The following is a 10,812-nucleotide window of genomic DNA, read 5'->3' as shown; positions in this document are numbered from 1 at the left end:
GTCTAGGTGTCCCCGATGTTGATTCTTACCGCAAGTCAATATTCCTACAGAGAATTCTTGACTGGAGAATCCACGGGGAGCACAAGAGATGGAAAATTGAACCCAGACGTTCACCTCCCATCCATATGCTGGAAATCAGGGTTTAATGCAATATACAACCAGATTGGCAATCCCTTCACTAAGGAGACAATCAGAATATGGGACCAAACCTCTAAGACGAACCCTTATCTATCCTCATGCCCCGGCCCTCTAACATCCATTATTCATAATGATGAGTTTTCTTTACTGTCCATTTTGAGGAACCAGACAGCAGATACCCCGATGGGAGAGACCCACATTGCTCAATTGATTTTCAATGAACAAATGGGTAGCCAGAGTCTGCTAGTTGAGAGGGGACAAGACTGGGCGACTAACTGGTTCTCATATAGAAGGGTTCATCATTACATTACAACACATAAGCATTACGGTAATATGTCCCGACCACTGACAAACATTGAGAAGTTGTTTTCTTCTTCCCCGCCAGTAAGACATAGCCTCTCTTTAATATATAATATTATTACCCAACAACCCCCGGGCAATATGCCAAGATCCATTGAATTTTGGGAGGAGTTGGGGATAATCATTACACCACATGTGGCGACCAATATCTTTTTAAATACAAATTCCAGCTCCTCCTCTGCCTCCATAAGAGAATTGAACTACAAAATATTACACTGCTGGTACCTGACACCCAGGAGATTACATAGACTATTCCCTAGTACCAGCAACTGTTGCTGGAGATGTGGGCACGTAGGCAGCGGGATGGGGCATATGTGGTGGTGGTGTAATCAACTGCAGACGCTGTGGAGGACCATAATAGCAGAAATAGAAAACATTTTCCAGACTACGCTCCCCTTGGACCCTTTGGTCTGGCTACTTAACAAATCGGTAAAGTTATCACAATTACATTTTAGACCTCTGTTGAGGATTATGATTAATGGGGTTAAAACACTAGTGGCACAAAATTGGAAATCATCTGAGCTCCCATCAGTTGGGATGTGGCGTAGGAAGGTCACGGAGTTGATTGAGATGGAGGAGTATGGCTCCTATACCCCAAATAAGAGGGAAACTTTTATTGAACTCCAATACACGTGGGAACACTATATAGAGAATACTTCGAGATAGATTATGTACCCCTTGACTATGACTTTATCACAGACTGAATGTAGCTTGTTCTGGCTCCTGGTAGACATTATCATATTTCTTTTTCATAATTCTTAAAGGTTTTATACTTTTAGGCTATAGAGTGTGGCATCTTCTGTATTATGTTTAGGCAACAAGACCTATTTGTTTTGTTATGTTTGTTTTCTACATATGGAATTGATCACCAGAATCCACCAGAGATATGTCTTCATTTGTTTCACAGGCTTGTTCAATCAGAGATGATAATGACTGTATACAATATTGTTTGAACTTTTGTTTGACCTTTTTACTATAATGCACTGTGTTGTATGACTACTGTGGATTCCCAATAAAAAGAATTAAAAAAATAAATAAAAAAATATACGTGAAAGTTTGTGTATTTGATAATTGGAAAATAAATAGTTCATATATCCGCAATTTATATGGTACAGTTCTAAATGTTGCAACAAGTGTTGAAATAGAGCTTGCAATTGTTATCTGTGTAAGACCCTTTGGGTAGTGATACTTTACCGTTCTTATTGTCACTGGTGATTGGTAGCACTACAATTAGAATCTCCTACGATCAGTCCGGTTTAGGCAGCCTTAGTATTGCAAACGTACGGTTTCAATCTTACACTGCATGTAGTGTTTTTTCTTCTTCACTAAATCCGGTCTGTCTGGAGCGTACACTGATTTCTCCAAGGATCAAATTTCTAAGTGGCGGTATTACCCTTTGTGCTTTTAGCGCTTTGTTTGTTTTTTCTTTTTTACATATCTAGTCTGGTAGAGAGACCAGTCAGACAATAGCTTTCAAAGGGTATATTATATAGCCCTCTAAGGGGCCCGAATTATCAAGCTCTGCTGCTCCATAACTTGTCCGCTGCCTCTGAGGCTGCGGTCTGCAATCCGCCCAATCCTATACGATCGGGTTGATTGACACCCCGAATCTGCAGGGGGCAGCATTGCACAAGCAGTCTTGGTGAACTGCTTGTGCAATGTTAAATGCCAACAGCGTATGCTGTCGGCATTCAGCGATGTCTGTCGGACATGATACACTACAGCGTATCATTTTGAACAGACATTGATAAATTGTCCCCTTAGTATCTTCTTTCAAATATTAAAGCTCTGGTGTAAGGTGTCTTTGCCTACTCCTGGTGGCCAGGTGATGAATCATGGACTCTCACCACCTTAAGAAATAAATGTATTTGTTCTTGTTTGTGTTTCTCTTATTGCCTATGTATTGTCTGCTTGGATAGAGACACAAAATATAGTATTCTCTACTAGTAATGAGCTGTAGAACCTGTTTGAATAGAAAGCATTAAAATGTAAAATAAGTGTAATGTTTTGATATTAATATTAATAATAATCTTTACATAAAATGATGATACATAATAACTTTTGTGTATCTCGATAATAAAGTTTCTTTTGTCTTATTTGTCTGGTATTTTATTGGCATTTGGTAGAATGAATAAATGCAATTAAATAAATAAATCTCACACATCATGTGAATTCAGAGATTCATTATGCTTTATTTACATGCATCACCATCTGTTTTACAAACTAGATTACAATTTAAAATGTATAACACAAGCCAATACCTATTAACACCAAGTGGATTAAAAGCACTGATTTTTCTATTGGAAATAAAAGGGTAAGATTTCCGAATCATATTGATGGCTAAAGGTAGTTGAGTTGTGAGGCGCTTGCTTTCACATGGTAATTAGTGTAAATTCACTCTGCGTACATTAGAAGACACTTCATATGACAAGGAAACTGTAAAACAGCAGTGAGTGTGAAATTCCTTCCATTAAAAACATGGAAATAAAAATGTTTTTGACATAGAGATATCTACTTTGTGCAAAATCTGTGTTTGAGTTTAGCATTGAATTTTAAGTGCTAGCAAAAAAAAAAAAAAAAGTACAAAGTACTGATGAACCCAAATATAAGGCTTTGTACCAATGGTATGGAGAATTAAAGGGACATTAAAGTAAAATGGTTCAGATAGAGTCTGCACTTTTAATAGACTTTTCCTTTTACTTCAGTTATCAAATTTACTTTGTTTTCTTGATAACTTTTATTGAAATTCAAACCTAGGTAGGCTCAGGAGCACTAATGCACTACTAATAGGTAACTGGTGATTGGTAGTTACACATCTTCTTCTAGTCATTGGCTCACCAGATATGTTAAGCTAGGTCTCAGTAATGCATGAAACCCAGATTTTTTTTTTCTTTCATGATTCAGACAGAGCCTGAGTTTTTAAAGAACTTTCAAATTTACTTCTATTATTTAATTTGGTTTGTTCTCTTTGTATCCTTTGTTGAAAAGTATACTAATGTAGGCTCAGAAGCTGCTGATTGGTGGATGCACATATATGCTTCGTGACATTGGCTTTCTGCTAGCTCACTGCCCTTTCAACAAAAGATATCAAGAAAATGAAGCAAATTACTGTAAATAATAGAAGTAAATTGGAAAGTTGTTTAAAATGGTTTCATCTATCTGTGAATCATTAAAGAACATTTTAGGTTTTATATCCCTTTAATGCTCTGACTTTGTGTTTATTTTTTGCAGGGGTTAAACACATAGTTATGTGCAATCAGTAGAGCATTTTCTTTTTACACATTGATGTCCATTTTAAGTCACTCCTGCTTAAAACAATGCAATAAATCTATGCATTATTTCTAAAAGTGAATTTCATAACCATGGCAGTGCCCATTAAAAATATTCAGAAAAAAACAAACAAAAAAAACCCTATTGATTACTCTAAAAACCTGTCATACAACTAGAGTTGCCACCTCAGCCATGTTTTCCTGGACACTTATGAGTTATACATGTTGCAGTGCGGAACATGAATTTAAACTCGGAACAGCACACAAATAGTGACACCGAGCAGCACTATTCATGCACACCCTGCAGCATGTATAACTCATAAGTGTCCAGGAAAACATGGCCGACGTGGCAACCCTACATACAACAGAAAGTGCATGAGTTGTAGATGAACAAACTCCACTTGGCAAAATAACACTATCTGGTCTCTGGCTTTATAAACAAAACAAGATACAACAAAAAACAATAATCCTTAGTGATAATGCTTTTATTAATGTGTACCTTACTACACAGCTTTACAAGGATCCTCCTTACTTGCTATGCACACAGCTATTTCCAAATTACTATCAAAGGAACTGTTGATTTAGTCTCTGTAAGAGATTTGCAGAGGAGCTTCTCAGTATTAAGGTTTACATGAAAATGTAATATAATCCCCAACCATGTTTCCTCTATAATTAAGTAAATTATTACATACATTTAAACAGACATCATTTGGTAGAAAATATCTAACATAAAATAACTCTCTTTTTAATACACACTGGAGAACTTTAAATGGGTATCGAGGATCAATATGAAGAGATATTAGTTACTAGATTTAATCATTTGTTTTAGACACAAAGTGTATGGACACAGAAGACATTAGACTTTAGCCTGTGGCTTTAAATGTGTTTGCTCTACAAAAGGAGATTTTAATTATAGTTAAAAATAATGAAATACAATTTTAACCAAAACAAAAAGTGAATTGAAGACATGCTTAAAATATGTGTACAGGTAACCCTCGTTTTATGCCGGTTCAATTTGCGCCATTTCCCAATCGCGTCTGTTCCAAGTGATCACGTAACCATTACTGAGGAAGTTTTTCCACAGGCTTCTTCTTAGCGGAAAACAAACGATTTGCAGAAGAGTTTTTACCACTTGCATTTACAGTAGAGCACTGTAATACTGTGTACAGCATGGGAGTAACTTGCCATTCGTTTTCTTTCTTAAAGGGCCAGTACAGTAAACTGTAAAACAACTGCTATCATGCATATAGGTAAGCAATAACATATTACAAAATATGTTCCAAGCTAGCCTCTTTGATATTGAAGCAAACAGGAAGTGTATATCTGTGTACATGACTGTCCACTTGCTGATAAACAGAACTCCCCACTAACTTATTGATGGATAGTAACATGCCTCTCGAGCATAACAAGTATTTTTATATTGCTATTTTTACGTTTACAACATTAAAGGGACATAAACCCAATTTTTTTATTCAAGATTCTGACAGAGCATACAATTTTAAACAACTTTCTAATTAACTTCTGTTATCTAATTTGCTTTGTTTTCATGGTATACTTTGTTGAAAATTATACCTAGGTAGGCTCAGGAGCAGCAGTGCACTACTGGGAGCTAGCTGCTTATTGGTGGCTGCACATATATACCTCTTATGATTGGCTCACTTGATGTGTTCAGCTAGCTCCCAGTAGTGCATTGCTGCCCCTTCAACAAAGAAAACCAAGAGCAAATGTGATAATAGAAGTAGAAAGTTGTTTAGATTTGTATAGTCTATTTGAATCATGAAATAATTGTTTTGAGTTTTATGTCCCTTTAAATTGGGGGCTTTAAATATAACATGATATTATATAATAACACATAATATATATTAAGTTATACTATAATATTACATTACTAATGTCAATTTTGAGAGGGACCTGGAACCTAATTCATTTAATTCTCATTGACTTACATTATAACTGGGTTCATTTTACAGATTTTTTTAGGAACAGGACCCCGGTGTAAAATAAGGGCTACCTGTACACTCCTTTAGAAAAAGTAGTTCCCTGTATTTTTATTGTTAATAAATCCCATTTCCCAGGATAGACTCTGATATACATTTACAATGTTACCATTGACACAAAGGGACAAACAGAACCAGAAAAAAGGTGAACTGGGCAATATGTATCATTAATAGGTGCAGCACCATTTACACAAATTTCTACAGAACATAACTACTTTACAGTTTTCATTGTGATCATCTAAACCTTTGTACAAACCTCCTGTATTTTCACTTTTTTATCTTTGAGAAATAATATTCAGTTGCATTAATGTCTAGCTATCTTATTTGACCAATTATTAAAGGGACAGTCAACGTAGCTACCTTCTTCTTCAAATGATCAGCCAATCAGAATCCAATCCTCGGTCAGAAATTGCAAGCGCGTGCAATTTCTGACCGAGGATTGGATTCTGATTGGCTGATCATTTGAAGAAGAAGGTGGCTACGTAACGGTGGGGGGAGTTAGGCTGCCATATTTACATCATATTATAGAAGTTATCGACGATGATTACTAGGAGAAGCAAGTAGACAAGACAAAAGGGGTATGGTGCAGGCGGATCTTCGTTTTTATTTTTAAATATCGGATAATGTTATCTCTAGTGTTGACTGTCCCTTTAATTATAATGGAATCTGTGGCTTAAAAAACCCTTGCTCAGTCTCATTATAGTACGTTTTTTGGGACTATTAAGTAGTTATTGTTTTTATAAACAAATATTGAAGGTTATTATACACTAAGGCAAATATAGTTATATAGAAATGTTGATTTAAAGTGGAAGGAGCTAATAAACCAATAAGTGTTGGAAGGGTGAGTATATAAGTATTGTTTTTACACAGGTTAGAACTTTTTGTTATCCTGTCCCGATTCTAAAAACAATATTGACCTTCTTACAAGCACCAATAAAAACAAAGACCAGTGTAAAACTGTTATGGGAAACACAGCAACCTGATGTACAGTAAACCATACTAGATTTGGTTTGCATTTAAACCACAGTTCCTTAGCGTTAGTGCTTGATAAACGAACCCTATAACGTTCTTCTGAGCCACTACACTATTATTTGTTCAGCATATTTTGTTATGAAGTATATTGCTACATTGCACTGGTGCAAATATCACATGATCAGAACTATACATAAATACTGACGGATACTTGAATGGTGACTACATTGCACCACCAAGAAACTTCAACAGCTTTTTGAAGAAGAGCTGACAATAGATTGTACGCTTAGCAGATAAACAAGGGCCCTGTTCTTTACCTTTATATCTATGGGCCCTTTGCTCCATTTGTCTTTTATAGCAGTTAAGTAAACAAACTTTTCAGACTACTACATACATACGTTATTAATGCACAACCTTATAAGCAATCTTCCTAACATTTTATTACCATCAATTTGCAAAGATGTCCTTGTTTACATACTATATATAGTATATATATTCTTCATATTTATTGTACAGGGATAGCAGCAACAAAATGTCACTATAAATGTGTGAAGAGACATACAATGCATTGCCCTCTCTGGCTGAAATAGGGTTCATTATCACACAAAATGATTTTGACATTTGCAGCTATTTTTTTTATTTATTTTTAGCTTTTTATATTCTTATCACATTTTCTTTGGTTTATTGATACTTTTATGGTTATTGTCATAATTGGGAAACCTACCTCTAGCAGTTGAGATAAAAATCTGGGCAAATTTGTTTTTATACAAAAAAAAAAACTCTGCTTGGTTTTTGAATACACAAAAATAATTTTCTATTTATAGCAAAACATGAGGGTTTTTTTATATGGAACTTCTTTACGACTATAATCAGAGTTAGATGAGTAGATCTATTTCACTCAGTGACAGTTCAATGATAACATAACGCACAATGAAGGTATCTGTGATGAAAGGCTAATGTAGAACAGTCAGAAATGTAAACTTATTTGTTCTCAGTTTATAAATGCTACAGATGCTTTTCCCCTTAAACACACAGGGATTGCAACTATTTGGACTGAGCTTATAAACGTAGGTAAGAGCAGAACAACAGAATATTTCACAGGCATATAATAGTTCACAATAACAAATACCTGAATAAAACAAAACAGAAGCAGCATTTAGGGATTGTAGATTTTGGGGGGAAAAACAATCAATTGTTTATGTGTAGTGTTTATGCCATAGATCATGTACTAATATGATCCTTTTTTAATGTAATTTGTATGGATAAAAACTAAGGGCATATAACTATTGTATTACAGATCAATGAACTTGACAGGGAAATATTTAAAACAAAACAATATACTCTAACAACACCTCAAAACCAGCTTTTCTTCCACTTGCCTAGTTGTCAAAAGAAAATAGCTAGTCAAATTTTATTGCTTAAGCAATGGTGGGTCAATAGTTGGCTCAGTTATTTTGTATGGTCCACCTTACTCAAACAGGAACTATGTTAGACTCTGAGCTGTTGCTATCCTCAGATTACTACTGGCTTGTGGGAGAAATTCCTTCTAATCTGCTGTTTTGTAATTTCTACAATGAACATCCTTGAATAAAAAGTATTAACAACGAAGGATTAAATCTATCTATTCTCATCAGATGACAAGGAAAAACAAATGCTTATAAGGGAAGGAAACACTACTAAAGCATATTTTAATTTGTTCAGTATAATAGATTAAAATCTATGAGAAATTTCCCTCAAAAATATAAAGATGCATCAAGCTGGAAGCAGATAAAACTGATGCTTAGGGTGTTTGCTCTGTAACATCTCAATGAGACCACATTAAATCAATGTTTCTTTTAGAAGCATGTTTGGACTTCAGGGGCTCTCCTTTTTAAAGATACACAGTGCAGTGCACGACTGATCACTATTTGTGAAAAATTATGTAAATCACAACAGACCCATACAAGCCTATACCACTGAGTAATACACTGAATGATCTCTCAATAGTCAGCTTAATCTAGGATTCTAAAACTACCAAAGGTTTACTAGAGTATATGACCTGTGAATGAGATGCCAAAACAAACAATATACATTTCAGAGAGGAAGATTATGAAATAAAAAGAAGCAAATATGAGTTGGTTACAGTACAATTATTCCAGCAGATCCTTACCATTTAGTTACTAATACATCCCTGGGCATTGGAAAAGGAAGGATTGTAGGAGAAATGTTGATTGGTGAAACAAGTAATGGAGGAAATGAGCAGACAACATATTCAATGGTACATCTGTCACCATAGGAACTCATGCACTAAAATTCTCTGATGAAATGCTAGTTTGCATTTGTTTTCCTAACACCCATGCATAATGATTCATCTCTGTACATAACAAAATATATTTATATATTTATATTCATAATGCCATAATGCAAAGGAATACGTCTTCATATGATTATTGAGAAGTACATTTACATCAGTATTTTAGTCTTGTACTTCTTAACCAATAGCATTATTGTACCATTGTGATTTTCCACACCCTGCTATGCCCTTCCCCCAAAAAATAATATTGGTGTGAGTGGGGGAAACTACACAAACAAAATAACCCTAAAAAATAATGTATGCTACTAAAGGGTTAATAGCACCACAGTGCCTTCTTAAAATATCCTGGATATAAATACAAATTGCCCATTTCATCCACTCGGTCATATTCTACTAGTATGTGTTAGTGAAGTGAATGCTGGGTAAATCTTTTATTCTATTATCCAGGGTTTTGTGTATGTAGAAAGGATTACTCTAAATGAACCTAGACACTGGAAGACCAATGTAGTGCCATGAGATGTACAACCACCTCTGTACAGTAATCCTGTCTATGGTAATATAAGCAACTAGTGGCACTATAAGAGCGCACCATTTGTCAGATATTTGTGTTCTTAAACCCTTTAAAAACTCTGTATTTGGTAGCAAAATAAGGAAGAAACAAGGTAAACACAACTTGCATAAACATCACGACTGAAGAGAATTTTGGACAAACACAGCAGTACACACTGATTTGGGTTATAGGAAGTAGTACCAGGTCAGCAACATTTATTTATCCCTGAATTGCCTCATCCTTTAATTAAAAATACTAGTAGATTTCGAACGGAAATAAAAGTGATACTTGAATAGTCTTCCATGAAAAAGATGTCTTTTTATCATAAAGGAGGAGGCAGTAGACATTTGTTAGCTTATATAAATGCTCAAGGCCTATCAGAATATTTCTGTCAAGGACAGTTACTTTTAGGAAGAAAAGAAAACAATATATACAAAAGGAAACTGAACATTCCCTTAAAAACTAAGGAATACAAAAGAAACCCCCTAAACTTTAAGAAAGAAAAAAGAACACCACATAGATTATAAACCACTTGAGAGCTGGTGGGGTATGCAATGCAAAGTAGGCCCTTTCAAAGATAAATACACTGACCAACACCACTGCATAAGGCTACGCACAGTGTTTGCAAGAGGAGAATATTTAACTCAGTCTTCACCACAGGTACTTTGTCATCCTGTACAGATGATTTTGCATACTTAAAAATGAGTTAAAAATATCCAGGAAGGATCTTCACTTGGGATGGAGGATTTCAGCTAACAGTCTTTGCAAAGACGAGGAATATGATGTAAATTTCACGAAAGGATCAGAAGCTGTAAACTGTATCACTGTCCACTGGCTGACAGCAGTTTTGGCAAAGGGTTTCACTTTTAGGGTCTCTTGTCAGTTTCTGGGCCTGGAAAAGAAAAAAAAGAGAAAAAATTAAAAGGGAGAAAACAAAAATCATCTTGCAATTAATAATTTTCACAAAGACCAGTGAGTGTGGATTTAAAGTGCATACTTTGGATAAAGTTAGTTTCTGACACCCTCGCAGTAACAGTGAGAGTGTGACTCCCTTGGGCAGATTACATACATATATATATATATATATATATATATATATATATATATATATACATACATACATACACATACAGGGTTCAAAATTTCAAGCCCTTAGCTACTAGCCAGCCCAAAAGGACACACTCCACTTTTTATCCCACCCACACCACACCCACTAACACCCCCCCCCCCTTT

At 35.2% G+C, this 10,812-nt stretch overlaps 1 protein-coding gene across 1 annotated transcript in view; it reads right to left on the bottom strand.

Moving 5' to 3' along the window:
• Window positions 1-2,666: 2,666 nt before the first annotated feature.
• The window catches only part of FOXO3 (forkhead box O3), a 316,234-nt gene continuing 308,088 nt past the window's right edge, over window positions 2,667-10,812 (bottom strand). Inside the window, exon 3 of the mRNA XM_053710617.1 lies at window positions 2,667-10,471. The gene's annotated coding sequence lies outside the window, so the exon portion shown is untranslated. The remainder of the gene's footprint in view (window positions 10,472-10,812) is intronic.

This window comes from Bombina bombina, chromosome 4 (assembly GCF_027579735.1).
Source record: "Bombina bombina isolate aBomBom1 chromosome 4, aBomBom1.pri, whole genome shotgun sequence".
Lineage (NCBI taxonomy): Eukaryota > Metazoa > Chordata > Amphibia > Anura > Bombinatoridae > Bombina > Bombina bombina.
This window is presented reverse-complemented; position numbering and strand designations above follow the sequence as displayed.